General features: G+C 42.1%; 1 pseudogene; it reads right to left on the bottom strand.

Moving 5' to 3' along the window:
- Positions 1 to 1,914: 1,914 nt before the first annotated feature.
- Positions 1,915 to 12,357, bottom strand: LOC113879385 (annotated as a pseudogene).
- Between the last annotated feature and the right edge of the window lie 3,650 nt (positions 12,358 to 16,007).

The raw sequence follows: 16,007 nt of genomic DNA on the forward strand, positions 1-16,007 counted from the left end.
TTATTTGTTTAGACATTGTTCTCCTGCTTTCTTTTATTTCCTTGTGCATGGTTTCCTTTAGTTCTTTGAATATATTTAAGACAGTTTATTTGATCTAAAATCTTTGTCTAGTAAATCCAATGTTTGACCTTCCTCAGAAATGACTTCTAATTATTTTCTTTCTTTTTTGCAAATGAGCCATATTCTCTTGTTTCTTTATATGTCGCTTATTTTTTTCCCCCCAAAATGGACACTTTGCGTATCATAATATGGTACTGGAAATCAGGTTTTTTACCCCTGTGATTTCTTGTTACTGCTTAGTATGGGATGTTGTTTGTTTAGTGACTCTTCTGAACTACTTTTTAAAAGACCATGGTCTTTGTCATGTTTGACCATTGAAGTCTCTTCTTGTTTGTTAATCAAGAAACTAATCACTTGACAGAGATTTCCTTAAAGGAAAAGAGTCAAAAAGGAAAAGAAAAGAAAACTCTCCCGGTCTTTTCTGATTGGTTCTGTCACTGATTGGGCCACTTCTTCAATGCTAAGCCAGGTCTTTCTCAACTCTGACTTAGCTATCATTCTCTGTGTGGAGCTTAAAGATCAGTCAGGCTTTCCTGGTGGCTCAGGTGGTAAAGTGTCTGCCTGCAATGCGGGAAACCCGGGTCTGATCCCTGGATCGGGAAAAGCCCCTGGAGAAGGAAATGGCAACCCACTCCAGTACTCTTGCCTGGAAAATCCCATGGAGGGAGGAGTCTGGCAGGCTATAGTCCATGGGTTAGCAAAGAGTCGGACATGACTGAGCAACTTCACCTTAAAGGTCAGTCAGAGGTGAAAACTTAGGGTCTTAGATATTTTGCAGGCGTGGGACACACACACGTCTCTCCTGATTGCCTAGAATATGCAGATGGCACCCAAAGCCTTTATGCCCCCATGCACCTCCCCCCTGAACTTCCCCTATCCAGACTACTCGTCCATCCATTGTAGGCCCTGTCTGCTATCCCCTGCTTTGTGTGTGTGTGTATATGTTAGTTGCTTAATCATGTCCAACTCTTTGCAACCCTATGGGCTGCAGCCCTCCAGGCTCCTCTGTCTATGAAAATCTGTAGGCAAGAGTACTGGGGCAGGTTGCCATGCCCTCCTCCAGGGGATTGCCTGCAGGGGTCAAACCTGGGTCTCCTGCATTACAGGCAGATTCTTTACTGCTTAGCCACCAGGGAAGGCCCATCGCCTGCTCCAGGGAGCTGCAAATAGAACATTCACCTTTAAATCCTTCTGACAAACACTACCTGGAAAGCTACCCTAGCCCTGAGAAAGTTCCAAGACTCATCTCGCAAGGATCCATCAGACGGGTCAAATCATACAACGACAGTTCCTAGAGACCAGGATCAGGGTTGCCCCGTTTGACACCAGCAAGCCCACACCAAGAATCTGGACCACCATCCTCATGCCTGCTGATGAGGTGGGGGTTGGGGGATAATAAGTAGGTAAATTAAAATGTCACAGTGGTTTTTTGGACTGCAAGGAGATCAAACCAGTCAATCAGAAAAGAAATCAGTTCTGAACATTCATTGGAAGGACTGATGCTGAAGCTGAAGCTCAAAAACTTTGGCTACCTGATGCGAAGAGCTGACTCATTGGAAAAGACTCTGAGGCTGGGAAAGATTGAAGGTAGGAGGAGAAGGGGATGACAGAGGATGAGATGGTTGGATGGCATCACTGACTCAATGGACTTAAGTTTGAGCAAGATTCAGGAGTTGGTGAAGGACAGGGAAGCCTGGGGTGCTGCAGTCCATGGAGTTGCAAAGAGTCAGACATGACTGAGCAATTGAACTGAACTGAACTGTGGGTTTTCTTAGAATGAAAATTGTGTTGCTTCTTTCCTTTTTTTTTTTTTTTTAAATCTTAAAAGGTTTATCGTGCACAGAGGAGAAGGGCTCAGTCTTTCTTGGCTGCCACTTTCCTCATGGAGGCCATGGCGTTGCTCAGCTCCTCTCTTTCTCTTGGCATTTTTTGTGTGTCCCCACCCTTTTTTTCCCTTTATTTAAAAAAAAATTATTTAATTGGAGGCTAATTATTTTACATTCTTTTTTTAATTTATTTTTTATTGAAGGATAATTGCTTTACAGAATTTTGCTGTTTTCTGTCAAACCTCAGCATGAATCAGCCATAGGTATACATATATCCCCTCCCTTTTGAACCCCCATCTCCCTCCCCATCCCAGCCCTCTAGGTTGATACAGAGCCCCTGTTTGAGTTTGCTGAGCCATACAGCGAATTCCTGTTGGCTATCTATTTTACATATGGTAATGTAAGTTTCCATGTTACTCTTTCCATACATCTCATTCTCTCCTCCCCTCTCCCCATGTCCATAAGTCTGTTCTCTATGTCTGTTTCTCCATTGCTGCCCCATAAATACTTCCATACCATTTTTCTAGATTCCATATATATGGGTTAGAATACAGTATTTATCCTTCTCTTTCTGACTCACTTCATTCTGTATAATAGATTCTAGGTTTATCCACCTCATTAAAACTGACTCAAATGCGTTCCTTTTTATGGCTGAGTAATGTTCCATTGTGTATACAACCACAACTTCTTTATCCATTCATCTGTCATTGGACATCTAGGTTGCTTCCATGTTCTAGCTATTGTAAATAGTGCTGCAATGAACAATTTTCAATTTTGGTTTCCTCAGGGTTTATGCCTAGGAGTGGGATTGCTGTGTCATATGGTTGTTTTATTCCTAGTTCTTTAAGGAATCTCCATACCATCTTCCACGGTGGCTGTATCGATTTACATTCCCACCAACAATGCAAGAGTGTTCCCCTTTCTCCACACCCTCTCCAGCGTTTATTGTTGGTAGACTTTTTGATGATGGCCATTCTGACTGGTGTGAGGTGATATCTCATTGTAGTTTTTAATTTGCACTTCTCTAATAATGAGCGAAGAGTTGACTCATTGGAAAAGACTCTGATGCTGGGAGGGATTGGGGGCAGGAGGAGAAGGGGACGACAGAGGATGAGATGGCTGGATGGCATCACTGACTCAATGGATGTGAGTCTGAGTGAACTCCGGGAGTTGGTGATAGACAGGGAGGCCTGGCGTGCTGCGATTCACGGGGTCGCAAAAAGTCGGACGTGACTGAGCGACTGAACTGAACTGAATAATGAGTGATGTTGAGCATCTTTTCATGTATTTGTTAGTTATCTGTATGCCTTCTTTGGAGAGATGTCTGTTTAGGTTGTTTTCCCACTTTTTGATTGGGTTGTTTGTTTTTCTGGTATTGAGTTGTATGAGCTGCTTGTTTATTTTGGAAATTAATCCTTTGTCAGTTTCATTTGCTATTATTTTCTCCCATCCTGAGGGTTGCTTTTTCACCTTGCTTATAGTTTCCTTTGCTGTGCAAAAGCTTTTAAGTTTAATCAGGTCCCACTTGTTTACTTATGTTTTTATTTCCATTACTCTAGAGGTGGGTGATAGAGGATTTTGCTTTGATTTATGTAATTGAGTGTTTTGCCTATGTTTTCCTCTAAGAGTTTTATATCTTCTGGTCTTATATGTAGGTCTTTAATCCATTTTGAGTTTATCTTTGTGTATGGTGTTATGAGGTGTTCTAATTTCATTCTTTTACATGTAGCTGTCCAGTTTTCCTAGCACCATTTGTTGAAGAGGCTATCTTTGTCCCATTGTATATTCTTGCCTTCTTTGTCAAAAATAAGGTATCCATAGGTTTCTGGACTTTCTATCTTGTTCTATTGGTCTATATTTCTGTTTTTGTGCCAGTACCATACTGTCTGGATGACTGTAGCTTTGTAGTATAACCTGAAGTCAGGAAGGGTGATTCTTCCAGCTCCATTCTGCTTTCTCAGGACTGCTTTGGCTATTCACAGTCTTTTGTGTTTCCATATGAATTGTGAAATTTTTTATTCTAGTTCTGGGAAAAGTGCCATTGGTAATTTGATAAGGATCACATTAAATCTGTAGATTGCATTTGGTAGTATAGTCATTTTCACAGTATTGATTCTTCCTACCCAGGAACATGGAATATCTCTCCCTCTGTTTATGTCATCTTTGATTTCTTTCATCAGTGTCTTATAATTTTCTGTGTACAGTTCTTTTGTCTCCTCAGGTAAGTTTATTCCTAGATATTTAATTCTTTTTGTTGCAATGGTGAGCAGGATCGATTCCTTAATTTCTCTTTCTGAATTTTCATTGTTAGTATATAGAAATGCAGGTGATTTCTGTGTATTGATTTTGTATCCTGCAGCTTTGCTAAATTCACTGATTAGGGCTCTCTATGTATAGTATCGTGTCATCTGCAAACAGTGAGAGCTTTACTTCTTCTTTTTTGATCTGGATTCCTTTTATTTCTTTTTATTCTCTGATTGCTGTAGCTAGGATTTCCAGAACTATGTTGAATAATAGTGGCAAAAGTGGATGCCCTTGTCTTGTTCCTGATCTGAGGCCGAATGTTTTCAGTTTTTCACCACTGAGAATAATGTTTGCTGTAGGCTTGTCATATATGGCCTTTACTATGTTGATGTAGATTCCTTCTATGCCCATTTTTTGAAGAGTTTTAACCATAAATGGGTGTTGAATTTTGTCAAAGGCTTTTTCTGCATCTATTGAGATTATCATATGGTTTTTATCTTTTAATTTGTTAATATGGTGTATCACACTGATTGATTTGCATATATTGAAGAATCCTTGCATCCCTGAAATAAACCCAACTTGATCATGGTGTATGAGTTTTTGATGTGTTGCTGAATTCTGTTTGCTAAAATTTTGTTGAGTATTTTTGCATCTACATTCATCATTGAAATCGGCCTATAGTTTCCTTTTTTTGTGTTGTCTTTGGTTTTGGTATCAGGGTGATGGTGGTCCTGTAGAATGAATTTGGAAGTGTCCCTTCCTCCGAAATTTTTTGAAAGAGTTTTAGAGGGATAGGCATTAGCTCTTTAAATGTTTGATAGAATTCTCCTGTGAAGCCATCTGGTCCTGGGCTTTTTGTTTTTTGGGAGGTTTTTGATCATAGCTTCAATTTCAGTGCTTATGATTGGGTTGTTCATAATTTCTATTTCTTCCTGGTTCAGTATTAGAAGATTGAACTTTTCTAAGAATCTGTCCATTTCTTCCCGGTTATCTATTTTATTGCCATATAGTTGTTTATAATCATCTCAGTCACTCAGTTGTGTCTGACTCTTTGCAACCCCATGAATCACAGCATGCCAGGCCTCCCTGTCCATCACCAACTCCCAGAGTTCACTCAGACTCACGTCTATTGAGTCAGTGATGCCATCCAGCCATCTCATCCTCTGTCGTCCCCTTCTCCTCCTGCCCCCAATCCCTCCCAGCATCAGAGTCTTTTCCAATGAGTCAACTCTTCGCATGAGGTGGCCAAAGTACTGGAGTTTCAGCTTTAGCATCATTCCTTCCAAAGAAATCCCAGGGCTGATCTCCTTCAGAATGGACTGGTTGGATCTCCTTGCAGTCCAAGGGACTCTCAAGAGTCTTCTCCAACACCACAGTTCAAAAGCATCAATTCTTTGGCGCTCAGCCTTCTTCACAGTCCAACTCTCACATCCATACATGACCACAGGAAAAACCATAGCCTTGACTAGATGAATCTTTGTTGGCAAAGTAATGTCTCTGCTTTTGAATATGCTATCTAGGTTGGTCATAACTTTCTTCCAAGGAGTAAGTGTCTTTTAATTTCATGGCTGTAGTCACCATCTGCAGTGATTTTGGAGCCCAGAAAAATAAAGTCTGACACTGTTTCCATTGTTTCCCCATCTATTTCCCATGAAATGATGGGACAGGATGCCATGATCTTCATTTTCTGAATGTTGAGCTTGAAGCCAACTTTTTCACTCTCCACTTTCACCTTCATCAAGAGGCTTTTTAGTTCCTCTTCACTTTCTGCCATAAGGGTGGTGTCATCTGCATATCTGAGGTTATTGATATTTCTCCTGGCAATCTCGTTTCCAGCTTGTGTTTCTTCCAGTCCAGCGTTTCTCATGATGTACTCTGCATATAAGTTAAACAAACAGGGTGACAATATACAGCCTTGACGTACTCTCTTTCCTATTTGGAACCAGTCTGTTGTTCCATGTCCAGTTCTAACTGTTGCTTCCTGACCTGCATACAAATTTCTCAAGAGGCAGATCAGGTGGTCTGGTATTCCCATCTCTTTCAGAATTTTCCACAGTTTATTATGATCCATACAGTCAAAGGCTTTGGCATAATCAATAAAGCAGAAATAGATGTTTTTCTGGAACTCTCTTGCTTTTTCCATGATCCAGCGGATGTTGGCAATTTGATCTCTGGTTCCTCTGCCTTTTCTAAAAGCAGCTTGAACATCAGGAAGTTCACGGTTCACATATTGCTGAAGCCTGGCTTGGAGAATTTTAAGCATTACTTTACCAGCGTGTGAGATGAGTGCAATTGTGCGGTAGTTTGAGCATTCTTTGGCATTGCCTTTCTTTGGGATTGGAATGAAAACTGACCTTTTCCAGTCCTGTGGCCACTGCTGAGTTTTCCAAATTTGCTGGCATATTGAGTGCAGCACTTTCACAGCATCATCTTCCAGGATTTGAAATAGCTCAACTGGAATTCCATCACCTCCACTAGCTTTGTTCGTAGTGATGCTTTCTAAGGCCCACTTGACTTCACATTCCAGGATGTCTGGCTCTAGGTCAGTGATTACACCATTGTGATTATCTGGATCGTGAAGATCTTTTTTGTACAGTTCTTCTGTGTATTCTTGCCATCTCTTCTTAGTTTCTTCTGCTTCTGTTAGGTCCATACCATTTCTGTCCTTTATTGTGCCCATCTTTGCATGAAATGTTCCTTTGGTATCTCTGATTTTCTTGAAGAGATCTCTAGCCTTTCCCATTCTGTTGTTTTCCTCTATTTCTTTGCATTGATCGCTGAAGAAGGCTTTCTTATCTCTTCTTGCTATTCTTTGGAAGTCTGCATTCAGATGTTTATATCTTCCTTTTCTCCTTTGCTTTTCACTTCTCTTCTTTTCACAGCTATTTGTAAGGCCTCCCCAGACAGCCATTTTGCTTTTTTGCATTTCTTTTCCATGGGGATGGTCTTGATCCCTGTCTCCTGTACAATGTCATGAACCTCATTCCATAGCTCATCAGGCACTCTATCTATCAGATCTAGTCCCTTAAATCTATTTCTCACTTCCACTGTACAATCATAAGAGATTTGATTTAGGTCCTACCTGAATGGTCTAGTGGTTTTCCCTACTTTCTTCAATTTCAGTCTGAATTTGGCAATAAGGAGTTCATGGTCTGAGCCACAGTCAGCTCCTGGTCTTGTTTTTGCTGACTGTATGGAGCTTCTCCATCTTTGGCTGCAAAGAATATAATCAATCTGATTTCGGTGTTGACCATCTGGTGATGTCCATGTATAGAGTCTTGTCTTGTGTTGTTGGAAGAGGGTGTTTGTTATGACCAGTGCATTTTCTTGGCAAAACTCTATTAGTCTTTGCCCTGCTTCATTCTGTATTCCAAGGCCAAATTTGCCTGTTACTCCAGGTGTTTCTTGACTTCCTACTTTTGCATTCCAGTCCCCTATAATGAAAAGGATATCTTTTTTGGGTGTTAGTTCTAAAAGGTCTTGTATGTCTTCATAGAACTGTTCAACTTCAGCTTCTTCAGCGTTACTGGTTGGGGCATAGACTTGGATTACTGTGATATTGAATGGTTTGCCTTGGAAACGAACAGAGATCAGATATTTACAATTGTTACAATCTTCTTGGATTGATCCCTTGATCGTTATGTAGTGTCCTTTCTTATACCTTGTAATCTTTATTTTAAGGTGTATTTTGTCTGATATGAGAATTACTACTTCAGCTTTCTTTTGCTTCCGATTGACATAGAATATATTTTCCCATCCTCTCACTTTCAATCTATATGTGTCTTTAGGTCTGAAGTGGGTTTTTTGTAGACAGCATATATATGGGTCTTGTTTTTTTATCCATTCAGCCAGTCTGTGTCTTTTGGTTGGAACATTTAATCCATTTACATTTAAAGTAATTATTGATATATATGTTCCTATTGCCATTGTCTTAATTGTTTGGGGTTGATTTTGTAGATCTTTTTTTTTTTTTCCTGTTGTATTTCTTGACTGTATAAGTCCCTTTAACATTTGTTGTAAAGCTGGTTTGGTGGTACTGAATTCTCTTAACTTTTGCTTGTCTGAAAAGCTTTTTATTTCTCCATCAATTTTGAATGAGATACTTGCCGGGTACAGTAGTCTTGGTTGTAGATTTTTCCCTTTCAGTACTTTAAATATACCCTCACATTCCCTTCTGGCCTGCAGAGTTTCTGCTGAAAGACCAGCTGGTAAGTGCATTTGGTTGCCCTTGTGTGTTACTTGTTGCTCCTCCCTTGCTGCTTTTAATATTCTTTCTTTGTGTTTAGTCTTTGTTAGTTTGATTAGTATGTGTCTTGGCCTGTTTATCCTTGGATTTATCCTATATGGGACTCTTCATGCCTCTTGGACTTGAGTGAATATTTCCTTTTCCATGTTGGGGAAATTTTCAACTAATACTCTCTTCAAAAGTTTTCTCATACCCTTTCTTTTTCTCTTCTTCTTCTGGGACCCCTATAATTTGAATGTCTGTGCATTTGATATGGTCCCAGAGGTCTCTGAGACTCTCCTCAGCTCTTTTCATTCCTTTTACTTTATTCTGCTCTTCAGAAGTTATTTCCACCATTTTATCTTCCAGCTCACTGATTTGTTCTTCTGCTTTAGATATTCTGCTGTTGATTCCTCCTAGAGTATTTTTAATTTCAGTAATTGTGTTGTCTCTGTACGTTTATTCTTTAATTCTTCTAGGTCTTTATTAATTGATTCTTGCATTTTCTCCATTTTGTTTTCAAGGTTTTTGATCATCTTTACTATCATTGTTCTGAATTCTTTTCCAGGTAGTTTTCCTATTTCCTCTTCATTTATTTATACTTCTGTGTTTCTAGTGTGCTTCATTTGTGTTGTATTTCTCTGCCTTTTCATTATTTTTTTAAAAAGTTATTGTGTTTGAAGTCTCCTTTTCCCAGGCTTCAAGAAAAGTTGAATTCTTTCCTTGAAGAAGGTTGAATTCTTTCTTCCTTTTGGTTTCTTCCATTCTAAGATTGGTCCAGTGGTTGGTGTGAGCTTCGTATAGGGTGAGATTTGTGCTTAGTTTTTGTTTCTTGGTTTATCTTCTGATGGCAAGGCTGAGTGAGGTGGTAATCCTATCTGCTGATGGTTAGGTTTGTATTTTTGTTTTGTTTGTTGTTTAGATTAGACGTCCTGCACAGAGTGCTACTGCTGGTTGGGTGATGCTGGGTCTTGTATTTAAGTGGTTTCCTTTGTGTGAGTTCTCACTGTTTGATACTCCCTAGGGTTAGTTCTTTGGTAGTCTAGGATCTTAGAGTTAGTATTCCCACTCCAAAGGCTCAGGGCTTGATCTCTGGACAGGAACAAAGATTCTACAAGTGGTTTGCTATGGCATTAAATGAGATTACAACAAACACACAAAAACAAGAAACCAAAGATGAATCCCAGACAAATGGTAGTTACAAAATCAGGCAAATAATCATTAAAATAATGGAATATACACATATACACCCATGAGCAAAGTCAAAACAGTCCAACAAAAATAAAGTACAGTAGACTGACCTGGCTAATAAAGGAAATAAATTATATTTACCAATTAAGAACAAAACTAACTTAAGCACAAACTGGAAAACAAAACTAAAGGTGCCAAGTGGGGAATAAAGCAATGAAAACAACACTTAACAAATATGTTGAAAGAAAGGAAAGAAATAATAAATATGCAAAGTTAAATAGAGGTAGATAAAGAAGATTTATATACATTAAAAAATTAACTGCAAGGGGGAAAGAACAGTAGGAAAAGCAAACAAAGGAATAAATGTAGAAAAAACAATAGATTTAACAAGTTAAAAATTAAAGATAGAAAAAAAGAAAAGAAAAAAAAAGAGGAAAATTCCATGGAACTGCAAAAGCCCAACATAGAGGCAGAGGTTTAAGACAACAATAAAAAATGTGACTAAGAAAAAAAAAAAAACTCAAAAGCTTAACTGGATTCTTAGTGCCAATAAAATCAACAACTACAACGGGGGTGGGGGGGTGAAAGGGAAATAAAAAAATCCAAAAGAATCTACAGAACAAGTAAAAAAAATATTTTTCTTGAGTCACTGCTGTCAGAGTCCTTTCCCACACTGGGAGTCAGAGTCCATCTCACCTCCCTAGGATGCCCTCCAACACTGTGCTGATCTCTGGACCTGCTGTGGGGCAGCTCAGATTCTGATCTGGTCCTACTCCTGTGTGTTCTTGCCTCCAATGTCCACAGCTATCAGAACTAGTGTGTTTACTTTTGTGGGAGCTCTCAATGGCCTTTTATATATTCCATAGATACAAAGTCTGCCTAGTCCACACAAAGATCGGGTGGATTTAATCTGCAGCTTGTACAGCTGGTGGGAAAGGTTTGGGTCTTCTTCCCTAGCCACACTGCCCCTGGGTTTCAACTGTGGTTTTATTTCCACCTCTACACATGGGTTGTCCACTGGGGTTTCCTCCTGAGGCTGCCCTGGAGGGCTTGGGTTTGCCCCTGTGAGGGCCAGGTGTGGAGGTGGTGCAGTTGCTTGGGTCGCAGGGGTTCTGGCAGCACCAGGTAGTCAGGGGGGTTGGTGGCTAGGGCGGCAGGAAATATAGTGCTCTAGAAGGGTATGGCCAGAGAAGGCAATGGCAACCCACTCCAGTACTCTTGCCTGGAAAATCCCATGGGTAGAGGAGCCTGGTAGGCTGCAGTCCATGGGGTTGCTAAGAGTTGGACACGACTGAGCAACTTCCCTTTCACTTTTCACTTTCATGCATTGAAGAAGGAAATGGCGACCCACTCCAGTATTCTTGCCTGGAGAATCCTAGGGACAGGGGAGCCTGGTGGGCTGCCGTCTATGGGGTCACACAGAGTCGAACACGACTGAAGCAACTTAGCAGCAGCAGCAGCAGCAGAAGGGTATGGCAACCAGTATTGGCCAATATGGTCCAGTATTCTTGCCTGGAGAACCCCTTCTCTGATAGAGAAGCCTGGAAGGCCATAGTCTACAGGGTCGCAGAGTCAGACACTATCGAAGCAACTCTGCATGCATTGACAGGACTTTTTCTGCCTGTGGCAGCTCTGCCCCAGTGAGAGTTGAACGTGGAGGTTGTGCAGCTGCTTGGCTTGTGGGGACCCTGGCAGTGCCAAGGGTGCAGGGACATGGACTGCCTCGGCTGCAGGAGTTATGGTTCTATCACAGTCTTTTTCCGAGCCTCTTGTAGCTGGCGATCAGAAGGCCTCTTTGGCCAGTCTTTCTCTGTAGCTCAGCCCATTCAGGCACTTAGAGGGCTTCCTTGCCTGGGGTCCTGCTCTGTAGATCGTCGCATCAGTCACTGAAAGGAGCACCCTGGCTGGGGTCCTACTCTGTAGTTCAGTGCGTCAGGCATTTGATGGGCCAGCCTTTCTACTGTTCAGCTGCCAATGCTGGTGTGTGGGGGGAGAGAGGCTTGGTGATGGCTCCCCTTCCATGTGTGACTCAGTATCACCTTGCTTCCATGGCTGCCTGGCTTTCCTCCACAGGCATTTCCCACCACGATCTCCCTCACATCCCCTCAATCTGTCTGTCTGAAGTCAACAGCAGCCCTCACCCTAGGATTGTTCCACAATCCCTAAACTCCAGCTCCAAGCCGCTGCACCTTCCAGGGGACCAGCGTTCCTGTTCAGGGTATGTATGGCTGCAGCAAGGACTGTCTGATTCTCATTCTACGTAGGCTGCCACAGATCAGCTGTTTCACTCTCAGCCTTAAATGTTGGAGACAGTGGCACCAACGTATGCATCAGACCCCTGCTTCAGTTCCCCCACCTGCCGAGGGCAGGTCCAGTCCTACTAACACTCCTGTTTTTCTTCCTAATTCCTTCATCCTACCAAGTTTTGCATGGTTCTATATACTCTTTTCCACTGGTCAGGTCCTCCTGTCTGCGCTCAGCTGGTGTTCTGTGTGTGCTTGTGTGTCTGAAGGTGTATTCCTCATGTATCCGTGGAGAGAGATGTACTGTGTGTCCATCTCCTCCTCGGCCATCTTGTTCTCTCCCCCGACCCTTTTCTTGATGAACTTGAGGGCCCGCTTGTCCTTGGAGACCTTGAGCAGCTCCATGACCTGCTGCTCATAAGATGCACACCTCCCAGACCACGTTCTGCACAAATGTGGTGTGTTTGGTAAGGTGCCCGTGACGGCCATTGTGCCTCAGCTTGCTCATGTTCTTGGTCACCTTGCAGCTCTTGCTGAGGCCCATGGCCATGGGGTAGCTCAGAGCCATGGCTGCTGTTCTTCAAAGGCTGCCACTGTGGAAGGACCACATGTTCCTTTTTTAATGTTCCCCTGGGGGCTGTAAAATTTTGTTCAAATTCAGAGTTCTATAAAAGTCAATCCTGATAAGTTTTTGCCAGCTTTATAATTGTTTTCTGAAGTCTCTTACTTTTTCATTTTTAATGACATCATCAGATCTCTTGATTTTAATTCTACAGTATCTCTAAAATGTGACTTCTCTATGTATTTATTTATATTTCTTTATTTGGCTACATCAGATCTTAGTTGCAGTAAGTAGAATCTTGGTTGCATCCGGTGGGATCTTTCCTTGCGGTGCATGGATTCTCGAGTTGTGGCACCTGGGCTTCGTTGCCTCTGGCATGTGAGATCCTAGCTCCCTGAGTAGGGATTGAACCCATGCCCCGTGCATTGGAAGGCGGATTCTCAACCACTGGACCACCAGGGAAGTACTGAGGATGGCTTTCTTCTACCAAAGCTCAGTGGGAATATCCGTCTCCTTCAGCTACCACTCTGTCTCTGGCTTCCCATAACCATCCCTCCCAAGGCCCTCAGGCCTGCAGTTACAATGGTCCCCACTATTACTAACCCTGATGTGTGATACCATCCCAAGTTTGCTTCTCTTAAATGCACCCGCATCTTGGAACATGATCCCTTTACTAGACTCTCTTCAGTTGCCCCTGCTGCTTCAGGTCAAGTGCTCTGTCAACATCTTGCCAACAACCTGACTGGTTATCATGAGACTATATTCTGGCTGAGGAGAGGTTGGCAACGTGTCCCGTGGCATCACCTGTGAGCTTTTCTTGGGTCTTCTCCTCTCTTCTTTGCTTCTTCTCTTTCTCCTGCCTTGGATATAATGCTGCCAACCATCCTGGGTGCCGAGGACAAGGGCCACCTTTAGGAAGGCAATGTCATGCCCTGGAAGGAGCCTGCCTCCTGAGGGCCTCATGGGGAAGAAGTGATGTCAATTGTGTGATTCTGGGTGAACTGCTTCATCTTTTTAAATCTTAGTTTCCTTATCTGCAAAGTAGGTCTTAGTACTAGCGGCCTGCAGGCTTACAATGAAGACAAAAGGAGATAATTTACACACAGGTCTGCACAAAAGAATGCAACCAAACAAAAGGGGGTCCCATACATATCGTGAATTTGCCTTTAGTGAAAACTCCAAACCTTTATACTCCTGCAGGGAAGATGCACAACCTATCTTTACTTTCACCAAGGGAATAACACCTTAGATTTGCAGTTTGCAAAGCACCTTAACGTTCTTTATATTTAATCCATGCAACACTTCCGGGAGGGAGGAGGCAGTTTGGCATGACTATTTAAAAATTTTTTTTTATTAGGAAAGGTAGAGCCATAGGAGAAAGAGATGACCTGCAGAAAGATACATAACTAGTTAACTAAAGAGGGACAGAATCAAGTCTAGAATTCTGTCAGTTGACCTCCACATGAGAGAAGAAGGCAACTGAATGTCCTTGTTGGGAAATCTTACTATGTTTATTAAAAATTGCCCTGTGGCAAAACATCAGGTCTCTGATACCAGCTTCTGTCAGAGGCCAGTCTGCAAGTTGTTCCCTGAGAGAACGTGGCGCCTCGTCAGGATGGGGGCGTGGGACACAGTTGAAGGGCTTCCTGGGACAAGGGAACAATGGGCAAAGTCCACAAACAAATTTGAAGAATTGGAGAAAAAACCCCTCAGAGTCTATGATGGTTGGTATTAAGACAACCTTGTGGCTGTCATCGTTTTTCTTTCTAGCAAGGAACTCATAGAGTCAGACATGACTGAAGTGACTTAGCAGCAGCAGCAGCAGGGAACTCAAGAAAGAGGACGTGGAGAAGCCAGAGCATTGTGATTTGCAGCTAGAAAGGAAACTTCGAGCCTCTGATAGTATGAGTCCAATGATGTCTGCTTTCCAGGTCACAGGGGGAGGCAGGCACCTGAGCTGGCAGCCCGACAAGTAGCCCAAAGGGCTCGCCTAGATCTGTGCACTATTTCAGCGATGCACACCAGTCCGTTTTGGGTGAAAGACTATGATTAAACCACGGCAACTAACGGTTGCGACTTACAGGGCAAGGGTTTTAAATTTTTAAAGAAAATTTTTGGTCACACTGTGAGGCACATGTGTGTGTGGGATCTTAGTTTCCCAACCAGGGGTTGAACCCACGTCCCCACATTGGAAGCATGAAGCCTTAACCATGGGATATCACTTCACACCTGTCAGAATGGTTGTCATCCAAAAGACAACAAATAACAAATGCTGTCCAGGGCGAGGAGAAAAAGGAACCCTCGGATACTGTTGGTAGGAATGTAAGTTGGTGCAGCCACTGTGGAAAACAGCATGGAGGTTTCTCCAAAAAACAAAAGTAGAGCTACCATGAAGAGTGAGAATTGTTAGCTGTTCACACTGAGTTAGTTTCCAACTCTTTGTGACCCCATGGACTTTAGCCCGCCAGGCTCTTTCTATCCATGGAACTCTCCAGGGAGGAATATTGGAGTGGGTAGCCATTCCTTTCTCCAGGGGATCTTCTTGACCCAGGGATCCAACCCAGGTCTCCTGCATTGCAGGCAGATTCTTTACCATCTGAGCCAGCAGGAAATCCCAGAGCTACCGTGTGATCCAGCAATTCCACTCTGGGGTGTGTGTATATATATATATATATATAAAACCTTCAAAACGTTAATTCAAAAATATATATGCACCGTAATGCTTCTAGTAGCACTATTTACAATCACCAAGATGATGGCTGGATAAAGAAGATGTGTTGTGTGTACACATCTGTGTATATGTACATACGCATAATGGAGTACTCAGCCGTGAAGAAAGAATGAAACTTTGCATTTGTAGCAGCATAGTTGACTTGGAGGACATTGTGCTAAGTGAAATAAGTAAGACAGAGAAAGACAAACACTGTATGCTATCACATGTGGAATCTAAAAAATAACAAAAAACTAGCGAATATAACCAAAAAGCAGAATCCCAGAAAAAGAAGAACAAACTAGTGGGAACCAGTGGGGGTGGGGAGGAGCGATACAGGGATGGAAGGGTGAGAGATACAAAGTACTGGGTGTGAAACAGGCTCCAAGGGTGTATTTACAGAACAATATGGGAAATATAGTGACTAGTAATTATAAATGGAGTATAACCTTTAGGAATTGCATAAAATGTGAGAATTACACATGCGCAAAGAATGGCCAGATTTTATGTTCTATTCAGTCCGCTAGTACTTTCTATCTATTCTTCAGCCAGTTCTATAGCATCTTGCTGCTGTTTACTCGCTGCATCATCTCTGACTCCTTTGCGACCCCACGGAGTGTAGCTTGCTAGGCTCCTCTGTCTATGGGATTTCCCAGATAAGAATACTGGAGTGGGTTGCTATTTCCTTCTTCAGTGTATCTTCCTGACCCAGGGATTGAACCCTTGTCTCTTGCATTGGCAGGCATGTTTTTTAACCACTGAGCCACCTGGGAAGCCTGTTCTATATCATAGTTATTACCATAACTTGAAAATAATTCCTCCTCCTCGCTTTTCTACAGAAATGCTTTTGCAATTTTTTTCTCCATTTGTTCTTCAGAATTGAATGATCAATAAAATGTATATTCTCAAGAAAACAAAAATATATTGGCATTTTGGTTAGAATTGA

Source organism: Bos indicus x Bos taurus, chromosome 21 (assembly GCF_003369695.1).
Source record: "Bos indicus x Bos taurus breed Angus x Brahman F1 hybrid chromosome 21, Bos_hybrid_MaternalHap_v2.0, whole genome shotgun sequence".
Taxonomy (NCBI): domain Eukaryota; kingdom Metazoa; phylum Chordata; class Mammalia; order Artiodactyla; family Bovidae; genus Bos; species Bos indicus x Bos taurus.